At 48.9% G+C, this 14,608-nt stretch overlaps 3 protein-coding genes across 4 annotated transcripts in view; 1 reads left to right on the top strand and 2 right to left on the bottom strand.

The window, feature by feature from the left end:
* The window catches only part of LOC146009826 (uncharacterized), a 426,905-nt gene that overhangs the window by 282,462 nt on the left and 129,835 nt on the right, over positions 1–14,608 (bottom strand). The gene's annotated exons all lie outside the window — the stretch shown is intronic.
* The window catches only part of LOC146009824 (uncharacterized), a 163,849-nt gene that overhangs the window by 87,945 nt on the left and 61,296 nt on the right, over positions 1–14,608 (top strand). The window lies entirely within an intron of this gene.
* The window catches only part of LOC146009852 (uncharacterized), a 70,593-nt gene that overhangs the window by 23,778 nt on the left and 32,207 nt on the right, over positions 1–14,608 (bottom strand). The window lies entirely within an intron of this gene.

The raw sequence follows: 14,608 nt of genomic DNA, 5'->3' as shown, positions 1-14,608 counted from the left end.
AGGTGGTGCAGGTAATACAGGTGGTGCAGACCCCGGTGCTACTGTATTACAGGTGGTGCACATCCTGGTGTCACTGTAATACAGGTGGTGCAGGTAATACAGGTGGTGCAGACCCCGGTGCTACTGTATTACAGGTGGTGCACATCCCGGTGTTACTGTAATACAGGTGGTGCAGACCTCATTGTTACTGTAATACAGGTGGTGCAGACCCCAGTGCTACTGTATTACAGGTGGTGCACATCCCGGTGTCACTGTAATACAGGTGGGGCAGACCTCATTGTTACTGTAATACAGGTGGTGCAGACCCCGAAGCTACTGTATTACAGGTGGTGCACATCCCGGTGACACTGTAGTACAGGTGGTGCAGACCTCATTGTTACTGTAATACAGGTGGTGCAGACCCCGGTGCCACTGTATTACAGGTGGTGCACATCCTGGTGTCACTGTAATTCAGGTGGTGCAGGTAATACATGTGGTGCAGACCCCGGTGCTACTGTATTACAGGTGGTGCACATCCCGGTGTTACTGTAATACAGGTGGTGCAGACCTCATTGTTACTGTAATACAGGTGGTGCAGACCCCAGTGCTACTGTATTACAGGTGGTGCACATCCCGGTGTTACTGTAATACAGGTGGCGCGGACCCCGGTGTTACTGTAATACAGGTGGTGCGGACCCCGGTGTTACTGTAATACAGGTGGCGCGGATCCCGGTGTTACTGTAATACAGGTGGCGCGGACCCCGGTGTTACTGTAATACAGGTGGTGCGGACCCCGGTGTTACTGTAATACAGGTGGTGTGGACCCCGGTGTTACTGTAATACAGGTGGTGCGGACCCCGGTGTTACTGTAATACAGGAGGTGCGGACCCCGGCGTTACTGTAATACAGGGGGTGCGGACCCTGGTGTTACTGTAATACAGGTGGTGCGGACCCCGGTGTTACTGTAATACAGGTGGCGCGGACCCCGGTGTTACTGTAATACAGGTGGCGCAGACCCCGGTGTTACTGTAATACAGGTGGCGCGGACCCCGGTGTTACTGTAATACAGGTGGTGCAGACCCCGGTGTTACTGTAATACAGGTGGTGCGGGCTGCGTTGTTACTGTAATACAGGTGGTGCGGACCTCGGTGTTACTGTAGTACGGGTGGTGCGGACCCCTGTGTTACTGTAGTGCAGGTGGTGCGGACCCCGGTGTTACTGTAATGCAGATGGTGCGGACCCCGGTGTTACTGTAATACAGATGGTGCGGACCCCGGTGTTACTGTAATACAGGTGGTGCAGACCCCGGTGTCACTGTAATACAGGTGGTGCGGACTGCGTTGTTACTGTAATACAGGTGGTGCGGACCTCGGTGTTACTGTAGTACGGGTGGTGCGGACCCCTGTGTTACTGTAGTGCAGGTGGTGCGGACCCCGGTGTTACTGTAATGCAGATGGTGCGGACCCCGGTGTTACTGTAATACAGGTGGTGCAGACCCAGGTGTTACTGTAATACAGGTGGTGCAGACCCCGGTGTCACTGTAATACAGGTGGTGCGGACTGCGTTGTTACTGTAATACAGGTGGTGCGGACCTCGGTGTTACTATAGTACGGGTGGTGCGGACCCCTGTGTTACTGTAATACAGGTGGTGCGGATCCCGGTGTTACTGTAATACAGGTGGTGCGGACCCCGGTGTTACTGTAATACAGGTGGTGCGGACCCCGGTGTTACTGTAATACAGGTGGTGCAGACCCCTGTGTTACTGTAATACAGGTGGTTTAGACCTCGGTGTTCATACATGTGGTGCATAAAGTAGGGATGGCCATCGACCATCGATGATTCGAAATCATCGATGGTTAATGGCCGATGCCGAATACTTTTGCCATCGATGGGGGAGAACCAGATGGTTTCCCTCCATTGATGGAATAGCAAAACAATGTTTTTCTTTTTTTTTTTTCTTCAAAGTGTCTGGACACAGAGCATAGCTCCGCCCCCGACACCCGCGAAGCTTCGCCCCCTGTGTTTTGATTGGCCCGCAGGCCAATCAATCAAATACAATGGATGACCATCAATATGTAAAAATATCGATGGTCATCCATTGCATAGTTAAGCACTATCGATGGCCAGTTGCCGAATTGCCATCGATGGCAACCATCGATGTCAATGTCAACGATGGCCATCCCTAGCATAAAGTGGTCATGGATAGGTGTGGAACTCACTTTCCCCACCAACTCCCACAAAATATCACCACTTCCCCCTCAGCAGGCAGAGCTAGGACCGGTGCTAGTGTGTTTGTTGCCCCGTACAATTTGCAAGGCCGCACAGTACTACCCCCAGTTCCAATTATGTCACAGTGCACAATCCTTTCTATGTTACACCTCACACAGTGACCCATAGTCACGTTACACCTCACGCAGTGACCCATAGTCATGTTACACCTCATGCAGTGACCCATAGTCATGTTACACCTCATGTAGTGACCCATAGTCACGTTACACCTCACGTAGTGACCCATAGTCACGTTACACCTCACGCAGTGACCCATAGTCACGTTACACCTCACGTAGTGACCCGTATTCACGTTACACCTCACGTAGTGACCCATAGTCACGTTACACCTCACGTAGTGACCCGTATTCACGTTACACCTCACGTAGTGACCCATAGTCACGCTACACCTCACGTAGTGACCCGTAGTCACGTTACACCTCACGCAGTGACCCGTAGTCACGTTACACCTCACGCAGTGACCCGTAGTCACGTTACACCTCACGTAGTGACCCATAGTCACGTTACACCTCACACAGTGACCCATAGTCACGTTACACCTCACGCAGTGACCCATAGTCACGTTACACCTCACGCAGTGACCCGTAGTCACGTTACACCTCACGCAGTGACCCATAGTCACGTTACACCTCACGCAGTGACCCGTAGTCACGTTACACCTCACGTAGTGACCCATAGTCACGTTACACCTCATGTAGTGACCCATAGTCACGTTACACCTCACGCAGTGACCCATAGTCACGTTACACCTCACGTAGTGACCCATAGTCACGTTACACCTCATGTAGTGACCCATAGTCACGTTACACCTCACGTACTGACCCATAGTCAGGTTACACCTCACGTAGTGACCCATAGTCACGTTACACCTCATGTAGTGACCCATAGTCACGTTACACCTCACGTACTGACCCATAGTCAGGTTACACCTCACGTAGTGACCCATAGTCACGTTACACCTCACGCAGTGACCCATAGTCACGTTACACCTCACGTAGTGACCCGTAGTCACGTTACACCTCACGTAGTGACCCATAGTCACGTTACACCTCACGTAGTGACCCGTAGTCACGTTACACCTCACGTAGTGACCCATAGTCACGTTACACCTCACGTAGTGACCCGTATTCACGTTACACCTCACGCAGTGACCCGTATTCACGTTACACCTCACGCAGTGACCCAAAGTCACGTTACACCTCACGTAGTGACCCATAGTCACGCTATACCTCACGTAGTGACCCGTAGTCATGTTACACCTCACGCAGTGACCCGTAGTCACCTTACACCTCACGTAGTGACCCACAGTCACGTTACACCTCACGCAGTGACCCATATTCATGTTACACCTCACGTAGTGACCCGTAGTCACGTTACACCTCACGTAGTGACCCACAGTCACGTTACACCTCATGTAGTGACCCATAGTCACGTTACACCTCACGTAGTGACCCATAGTCACGTTACACCTCACGCAGTGACCCATATTCATGTTACACCTCACGTAGTGACCCATAGTCACGTTACACCTCACGTAGTGACCCGTAGTCACGTTACACCTCACGTAGTGACCCGTAGTCACGTTACACCTCACACAGTGACCCATAGTCACGTTACACCTCACGCAGTGACCCATAGTCACGTTACACCTCACGTAGTGACCCGTAGTCACGTTACACCTCACGTAGTGACCCACAGTCACGTTACACCTCACGTAGTGACCCATAGTCACTCTACACCTCACGTAGTTACCCGTAGTCATGTTACACCTCACACGCAGTGACCCATAGTCACGTTACACCTCACACGCAGTGACCCATAGTCACGTTACACCTCACGCAGTGACCCATAGTCACGTTACACCTCACGCAGTGACCCATAGTCACGTTACACCTCACGTAGTGACCCATAGTCACGTTACACCTCACACGCAGTGACCCATAGTCACGTTACACCTCACGCAGTGACCCATAGTCACGTTACACCTCACACGCAGTGACCCATAGTCACGTTACACCTCACACAGTGACCCATAGTCACGTTACACCTCACGCAGTGACCCGTAGTCACGTTACACCTCACGCAGTTACCCATAGTCACGTTACACCTCACGCAGTGACCCATAGTCACGTTACACCTCACGTAGTGACCCATAGTCACGTTACACCTCACGTAGTGACCCGTAGTCACGTTACACCTCACATAGTGACCCATAGTCACGTTACACCTCACGCAGTGACCCGTAGTCACGTTACACCTCACGTAGTGACCCCTACTAACGTTACACCTCACGTAGTGACCTGTAGTCACGTTACACCTCACGTAGTGACCCATAGTCACGTTACACCTCACGCAGTGACCCGCAGTCACGTTACACCTCACACAGTGACCCGTAGTCACGTTACACCTCACACAGTGACCCATAGTCACGTTACACCTCACGCAGTGACCCATAGTCATGTTACACCTCACGCAGTGACCCGCAGTCACGTTACACCTCACGCAGTGACCCATAGTCACGTTACACCTCACACAGTGACCCATAGTCACGTTACACCTCACGCAGTGACCCATAGTCATGTTACACCTCACGCAGTGACCCGCAGTCACGTTACACCTCACGCAGTGACCCATAGTCACGTTACACCTCACGCAGTGACCCATAGTCATGTTACACCTCACGTAGTGACCCGTAGTCACGTTACACCTCACACAGTGACCCATATTCACGTTACACCTCACGCAGTGACCCGTAGTCACGTTACACCTCACGTAGTGACCCGTAGTCACGTTACACCTCACGCAGTGACCCATATTCACGTTACACCTCACACAGTGACCCATAGTCACGTTACACCTCACGCAGTGACCCATAGTCACGTTACACCTCACGCAGTGACCCATAGTCACGTTACACCTCACGTAGTGACCCGCAGTCACGTTACACCTCACGTACTGACCCATAGTCACGTTACACCTCACGCAGTGACCCATAGTCATGTTACACCTCACGCAGTGACCCGCAGTCACGTTACACCTCACGCAGTGACCCATAGTCACGTTACACCTCACACAGTGACCCATAGTCACGTTACACCTCACGCAGTGACCCATAGTCATGTTACACCTCACGCAGTGACCCGCAGTCACGTTACACCTCACGCAGTGACCCATAGTCACGTTACACCTCACGCAGTGACCCATAGTCATGTTACACCTCACGTAGTGACCCGTAGTCACGTTACACCTCACACAGTGACCCATATTCACGTTACACCACACGCAGTGACCCGTAGTCACGTTACACCTCACGTAGTGACCCGTAGTCACGTTACACCTCACGCAGTGACCCATATTCACGTTACACCTCACACAGTGACCCATAGTCACGTTACACCTCACGCAGTGACCCATAGTCACGTTACACCTCACGCAGTGACCCATAGTCACGTTACACCTCACGTAGTGACCCGCAGTCACGTTACACCTCACGTACTGACCCATAGTCACGTTACACCTCACGCAGTGACCCATAGTCATGTTACACCTCACGCAGTGACCCGCAGTCACGTTACACCTCACGCAGTGACCCATAGTCACGTTACACCTCACACAGTGACCCATAGTCACGTTACACCTCACGCAGTGACCCATAGTCATGTTACACCTCACGCAGTGACCCGCAGTCACGTTACACCTCACGCAGTGACCCATAGTCACGTTACACCTCACGCAGTGACCCATAGTCATGTTACACCTCACTTAGTGACCCGTAGTCACGTTACACCTCACACAGTGACCCATATTCACGTTACACCACACGCAGTGACCCGTAGTCACGTTACACCTCACGTAGTGACCCGTAGTCACGTTACACCTCACGCAGTGACCCGTATTCACGTTACACCTCACACAGTGACCCATAGTCACGTTACACCTCACGCAGTGACCCATAGTCACGTTACACCTCACGCAGTGACCCATAGTCACGTTACACCTCACGTAGTGACCCGCAGTCACGTTACACCTCACGTAGTGACCCATATTCACATTATGAACACTTATGCACATAATAATCCCCCCACACATTTATGCACCTGGGTCACAAGCCAGGTCCCCTCGGCTGCCACATGGTGGTCAGCTCCACATGAGGATCCTGGGTCTGAGACAGCCCTGGGGCAGAGCAGTTGATTACCAGAGGTACCGCTTCTGTTAGAGACATTACATTCCCCGGCTGCAGGGCGTGATGGGGTACAGGATGTCGGGCTCCGGACATGGCTTTAAGGCTGCAGTGTCCAGGGTGAGGGAGGGAGATGGGGACTGCATACATCATTAGCAGGGTGGCCCAAAGTGGAGAGAAGGCTGCTTTCTCCTTGCCTCTGCGCAGCTGGTGTGCTGTGGGTGACGCCTGTGGTGACGTTGTTATTATTATACAGGGCGAGCAGTCTGTGGTGACGTTGTTATTATACAGGGGGATCAGCCTGTGATGTCGTAATTATACAGGGGATCAGCCTGTGATGTCCTGTTATTATTATACAGAGGGAGCAGCCTGTGGTGTCCTGTTATTATTATACGGGGAGCAGCCTGTGGTGTCCTGTTATTATTACACAGGGGGATCAGCCTGTGGTGACGTTATTATTATACAGGGGGAGCAGCCTGTGGTGTCCTGTTATTATACAGGGGGAGCAGCCTATGGTGTCCTGTTATTTTTATACAGGGGGAGCAGCCTGTGGTGTCCTGTTATTATTATACAGGGGAGCAGCCTGTGGTGTTCTGTTATTATTATACAGGGAGCAGCCTGTGGTGTCCTGTTATTATTATACAGGGGGATCAGCCTGTGGTGTCCTGTTATTATTATACGGGAAGCAGCCTGTGGTGTCCTGTTATTATTATACAGGGGGAGCAGCCTGTGGTGACGTTATTATGATACAGGGGGAGCAGCCTGTGGTGTCCTGTTATTATACAGGGGGATCAGCCTGTGGTGTCCTGTTATTATTATACAGGGGGAGCAACCTGTGGTGTCCTGTTATTATTATACAGAGGGAGCAGCCTATGGTGTCCTGTTATTATTATACGGGGAGCAGCCTGTGGTGTCCTGTTATTATTATACAGGGGGAGCAGCCTGTGGTGTCCTGTTATTGTTATGCAGGGGGATCAGCCTGTGGTGCACTGTTATTATTATGCAGGGGGATCAGCCTGTGGTGTCCTGTTCTTATTATACAGGGGGAGCAGTCTGTGGTGTCCTGTTATTATTATACAGGGGGAGCAGCCTGTGGTGTCCTATTATTATTATACAGGGGGAGCAGCTGTGGTGTCCTGTTATTATTATACAGGGGGAGCAGCTGTGGTGTCCTATTATTATTATACAGGGGGAGCAGCCTGTGGTGTCCTGTTATTATTATACAGGGGGAGCAGCCTGTGGTGTCCTGTTATTATTATGCAGGGGGATCAGCCTGTGGTGACGTTGTTATTATACAGGGGGAGTAGCCTGTGGTGACGTTGTTATTATACAGGGGGATCAGCCTGTGGTGTCCTGTTATTATACAGGGGGAGCAGCCTGTGGTGGCCTGTTATTATTATACAGGGGGAGCAGCCTGTGGTGTCCTATTATTATTATTATTATTATTATTATACAGGGGGAGCAGCCTGTGGTGTCCTGTTATTATTATACAGGGGGAGCAGCCTGTGGTGTCCTGTTATTATACAGGGGGAGCAGCCTGTGGTGTCCTATTATTATTATTATTATTATTATACAGGGGGAGCAGCCTGTGGTGTCCTGTTATTATTATACAGGGGGAGCACCCTGTGGTGTCCTGTTATTATACAGGGGGAGCAGCCTGTGGTGTCCTATTATTATTATACAGGGGGAGCAGCCTGTGGTGTCCTGTTATTATTATACAGGGGGGGCACCCTGTGGTGTCCTGTTGTTATTATTATACAGGGGGATCAGCCTGTGGTGCACTGTTATTATTATGCAGGGGGATCAGCCTGTGGTGTCCTGTTATTATTATACAGGGGGAGCAGCCTGTGGTGTCCTGTTATTATTATACAGGGGGAGCAGCCTGTGGTGTCCTGCTATTATACAGGGGGAGCAGCCTGTGGTGTCCTGTTATTATTATACAGGGGGAGCAGCCTGTGGTGTCCTGTTATTATTATACAGGGGGAGCAGCCTGTGGTGTCCTGTTATTATACAGGGGGAGCAGCCTGTGGTGTCCTATTATTATTATACAGGGGGAGCAGCCTGTGGTGTCCTGTTATTATTATACAGGGGGAGCACCCTGTGGTGTCCTGTTATTATTATACAGGGGGAGCAGCCTGTGGTACCTGTTATTATTATACAGGGGAGCAGCCTGTGGTGTCCTGTTATTATTATACAGGGGGAGCAGCCTGTGGTGTCCTGTTATTATACAGGGGGAGCAGCCTGTAGTGTCCTGTTATTATTATACAGGGGGAGCAGCCTGTGGTGTCCTGTTATTATTATACAGGGGGAGCAGCCTGTGGTGTCCTGTTATTATTATACAGGGGCAGGAGCCTGTGGTGTACTGTTATTATTATTATACAGTAGGAGCAGCCTGCGGTGTCCTGTTATTAATATTCTACAGGTGGAGCAGCCTGTGGTGTCCTGTTATTAAAATAATACAGGGGTAGCAGACTGTGGTGTCATATTATTATTATACAGTGGGAGCAGCCTGTGGTGTCCTGGTATTATATAGGGGGAGCAGCCAGTTCTGTCTGTCCTGATATTATTTTTATACATGGGGAGCAGACTGTAGTTTCCTGTTGTTGTTTTTATTATTATACAGTGGGAGGGGCCTGTGGTGTCCTTTTATTATTATTATTATTATTATTATTATTATTATTTTTCGGAGGGAACAGCCTGTGGTGTCTTGTTGTTGTTATTATTAATATACAGGGGGAGCAGCCTTTGGTGTCCTGGCCATGAGCTGTGCGGTGTAACCTATTAGCAATACCGCATTGTGTGACAGTCACTGGGGCGTCTTATGTGTGACCAGGGCTGTGTGACATGGGGGATAGAGGAGGACTCAGTGCTTCATATCTATGTTACATGTGTGCTCTGTGCTGTGTAGTATAATTATTATACTTACTCCTAGACCACTGAGCTGTGAGGATCCAGAGAGTTTACTACACGTCACGTGAGGATGAGACGCGTCACTGATTCCCTGAGGATGGAGAAGGACGGGAGTCACATGTCTGAGAGGATACTAAGGGCGGTATTCAATGAGCCTGATTCGCCAGGTTTTTATGGTGAATTTGTGCTGTTTGGCGAATTTCTGACTAAAACGGTGAATCACCCTATTCAATGACCAGTTGGCGAATACATTTGAAGGTTTTGGTCACCATGATTCACCGAGCAGCAATCGCTATCTTTTTATGGTGAAGTGGAATGTGAACTTTTAAAATAAAGTGTTCTGTTTTTTACATTTGGTGTCAAAAAATCAGGAATTTTCTTCTGAGGAGGGGCATGCTATTTTTATTCATGTGCTGTAAGCACATGAATATATATTTAATTTTAAAAATAATATATATTTTTTTTTTTTTTTTTTACACAGCAGCCAGCAGGTGGCGCCAGAGCGGAGCCGCTCATTACATATTCATATATTCACTGCACGATCATTACGATCCTGTGTAGTGAATATACGCTTGCCTGCTGGGACCCCCGGGGGGGCAGCCTGTGCTGCCTGGCACCCGGGGAGCACACCTAACCCCCCACAAAGGTCTGGGCTAGGCAGAGAGACTACCATCTCTCTGCCTGGCACCGTCCTGAGGCTCCCTGCGGCAATCACCGCAGGAGCTCATATTCGCCTGTCAGGGGCAGCGAGCCCCTGACACGTTGAATACCGGAGCCCGCTGGCTCCGGAACGTGGCGAATGTGCAGCGAATCCTAAAAAGGATTCGCTGCACCTCGCAGGGTATTCACATTGAATACCGCCCTAAGTCTCACCCTGGAGATTATCTACCTGCTGACCGGAGAGGTGACAGTGACATCACTTATATTTATAGTAATAACACAGGGACGTGACCGGGGAGGTGACAGTGACATCACTTATATCTATAGTAATAATACAGGGAGGTGACAGTGACATCACTTATATCTATAGTAATAATACAGGGACGTGACAGTGACATCACTTATATCTATAGTAATAATACAGAGAGGTGACAGTGACATCACTTATATCTATAGTAATAACACAGGGACGTGACCAGGGAGGTGACAGTGACATCACTTATATCTATAGTAATAATACAGGGAGGTGACAGTGACATCACTTATATCTATAGTAATAATACAGGGACGTGACAGTGACATCACTTATATCTATAGTAATAATACAGAGAGGTGACAGTGACATCACTTATATGTATAGTAATAATACAGGGATGTGACCGGGGAGATGACAGTGACATCACTTATATCTATAGTAATAATACAGGGAGGTGACCGGGGAGGTGACAGTGACATCACTTATATCTATAGTAATAATACAGGGACGTGACAGTGACATCACTTATATCTATAGTAATAATACAGGGAGATGACAGTGACATCACTTATATCTATAGTAATAATACAGGGACGTGACCGGGGAGGTGACAGTGACATCACTTATATCTATAGTAATAATACAGGGACGTGACAGTGACATCACTTCTATCTATAGTAATAATACAGGGACGTGACCGGGGAGGTGACAGTGACATCACTTATATCTATAGTAATAATACAGGGAGGTGACCGGGGAGGTGACAGTGACATCACTTATATCTATAGTAATAATACAGGGAGGTGACAGTGACATCACTTATATCTATAGTAATAATACAGGGACGTGACCGGGGAGGTGACAGTGACATCACTTATATCTACAGTAATAATACAGGGATGTGACCGGGGAGGTGACAGTGACATCACTTATACCTATAGTAATTATAATGTTTCATAAAATGGGTCAGAGCACGTTAAACCCCTCTCACACCGCTTGTTGTAAATGATATATTACTGGTTAATTACCATCTTTGTATAATAATAACAGGACACCACAGGCTGCTCCCCCTGTATAATAATAACAGGACACCACATGCTGCTCCCCCTGTATAAAATAACAGGACACCATAGGCTGCTCCCCTGTATAAAATAACAGGACACCATAGGCTGCTTCCCCTGTATAATAACAGGACACCACAGGCTGCTCTCACTGTATAATATTAACAGGACACCACAGCCTGCTCCCCCTGTATAATAACAGGACACCACAGCCTGCTCCCCCTGTATAATAATAACAACAGGACACCACAGGCTGCTCCTCCTGTATATTAACAGGACACCACAGGCTGCTCCCCCTGTATAATAATAACAGGACACCACAGGCTGCTCCCCCTGTATAATAATAACAGGACACCACAGGCTGCTCCCCCTGTATAATAATAACAGGATACCACAGGCTGCTCCCCCTGTATAATAACAGGACACCACAGGCTGCTCCCCCTGTATAATAATAACAGGACACCACAGGCTGCTCCCCCTGTATAATAATAACAGGACACCACAGGCTACTCCCCTGTATAATAATAACAGGACACCACAGGCTGCTCCCCCTGTATAATAATAACAGGACACCACAGGCTACTCCCCTGTATAATAATATTAGGACACCACAGGCTGCTCCCCCTAAATAATAATAACAGGACACCAAAGGCTGCTCCCCCTGTATAATAATAATAATAATAATAATAACAACAGGACACCACAGGCTGCTCCCCCTGTATAAGAAGAATAATAATAATAATAATAACAGGACACCACAGGCTGCTCCCCCTGTATAATAAAAACAGGACACCACAGGCTGCACCTCCTGTATAATAATAACAGGACACCATAGGCTGCTCCTCCTGGATTATAACTGGACACCACAGGCTGCACCTCCTGTATAATAATAATAACAGGACACCACAGGCTACTCCCCTGTATAATAATATTAGGACACCACAGGCTGCTCCCCCTAAATAATAATAACAGGACACCAAAGGCTGCTCCCCCTGTATAATAATAATAATAATAATAATAATAATAATAATAATAATAATAATAATAATAACAACAACAGGACACCACAGGCTGCTCCCCCTGTATAATAACAGGACACCACAGGCTGCTCTCACTGTATAATATTAACAGGACACCACAGCCTGCTCCCCCTGTATAATAACAGGACACCACAGCCTGCTCCCCCTGTATAATAATAACAACAGGACACCACAGGCTGCTCCCCCTGTATAAAAATAACAGGAAACCACAGGCTGCTCCTCCTGTATATTAACAGGACACCACAGGCTGCTCCCCCTGTATAATAATAACAGGACACCACAGGCTGCTCCCCCTGTATAATAATAACAGGACACCACAGGCTGCTCCCCCTGTATAATAATAACAGGATACCACAGGCTGCTCCCCCTGTATAATAACAGGACACCACAGGCTGCTCCCCCTGTATAATAATAACAGGACACCACAGGCTGCTCCCCCTGTATAATAACAGGACACCACAGGCTACTCCCCTGTATAATAATAACAGGACACCACAGGCTGCTCCCCCTGTATAATAATAACAGGACACCACAGGCTACTCCCCTGTATAATAATATTAGGACACCACAGGCTGCTCCCCCTAAATAATAATAACAGGACACCAAAGGCTGCTCCCCCTGTATAATAATAATAACAGGACACCACAGGCTGCTCCCCCTGTATAAGAATAATAATAATAATAATAATAACAGGACACCACAGGCTGCTCCCCCTGTATAATAAAAACAGGACACCACAGGCTGCACCTCCTGTATAATAATAACAGGACACCATAGGCTGCTCCTCCTGGATTATAACTGGACACCACAGGCTGCACCTCCTGTATAATAATAATAACAGGACACCACAGGCTACTCCCCTGTATAATAATATTAGGACACCACAGGCTGCTCCCCCTAAATAATAATAACAGGACACCAAAGGCTGCTCCCCCTGTATAATAATAATAATAATAATAACAACAACAGGACACCACAGGCTGCTCCCCCTGTATAATAATAATAATAACAGGACACCACAGGCTGCTCCCCCTGTATAATAAAAACAGGACACCACAGGCTGCACCTCCTGTATAATAATAACAGGACACCATAGGCTGCTCCTCCTGGATTATAACTGGACACCACAGGCTGCTCCTCCTGTATAGACACCATTACCTGATCTTGACGGACACAGAGGCGGCTGCAGCAGTCGATGAAAACTCGCTTCCTGTGATTGGAACGCATAATCAGGAAGTTGTGATGGAACGCAGAGGCCGGAAGTAAGGTGGAACGCACAGTCTGGAGTTAGGGTATGATTGGCATAAGCTGCTCCCTTTTGTCTGCCCCCTCCCCTCTGGCACAGCCCCGCCTTCATTTCAGGAGGCCAGCAGCCATGTTCCTTTAGACCAGTCGGAGAGCAGGTTGCACGGACGTCAGGTGGGAGCGCCGCCCTTCCCAAACACTCCCACAAGGCAGCAGGAGCAGAGAGCGACCATTGCTGTGTCTGGCAGCAGGAGCACAGAGCGGCCATTGTTGTCTTGCAGCAGGAGCACAGAGCGGCCATTGCCGTGTCTGGCAGCTGGAGCAGAGAGCGGCCATTACTGTGTCTGGCAGCAGCTAATGATATTATTATTATCTAAAGGCCGAGCAGCTCTGGTGTCAGGTTGCTGTAGTACTACAGGGGGAGCAGCCTCTGGTGCCTTGTAGTGTAGATGGAGCAGCCTCTGGTGCTGCATTATCATTATACAGGGAGCTGACTCTATATTGTCCTATTACTGTATTACAGGTGTTGCAGACCTCATTGTTACTGTAATACAGGTGGTGCAGACCCCGGTGCTACTGTATTACAGGTGGTGCACATCCCGGTGTCACTGTAATACAGGTGGTGCAGACCTCATTGTTACTGTAATACAGGTGGTGCAGACCCCGGTGCTACTGTAAAACAGGAGGTGCGGACCCCGGTGTTACTGTAATACAGGTGGTGCAGGTAATACAGGTGGTGCAGACCCCGGTGCTACTGTATTACAGGTGGTGCACATCCTGGTGTCACTGTAATACAGGTGGTGCAGGTAATACAGGTGGTGCAGACCCCGGTGCTACTGTATTACAGGTGGTGCACATCCCGGTGTTACTGTAATACAGGTGGTGCAGACCTCATTGTTACTGTAATACAGGTGGTGCAGACCCCAGTGCTACTGTATTACAGGTGGTGCACATCCCGGTGTCACTGTAATACAGGTGGGGCAGACCT

The sequence above is a fragment of the Crinia signifera genome, chromosome 6, assembly GCF_055691185.1.
Source record: "Crinia signifera chromosome 6, ASM5569118v1, whole genome shotgun sequence".
Taxonomy (NCBI): Eukaryota; Metazoa; Chordata; class Amphibia; order Anura; family Myobatrachidae; genus Crinia; species Crinia signifera.
This window is presented reverse-complemented; position numbering and strand designations above follow the sequence as displayed.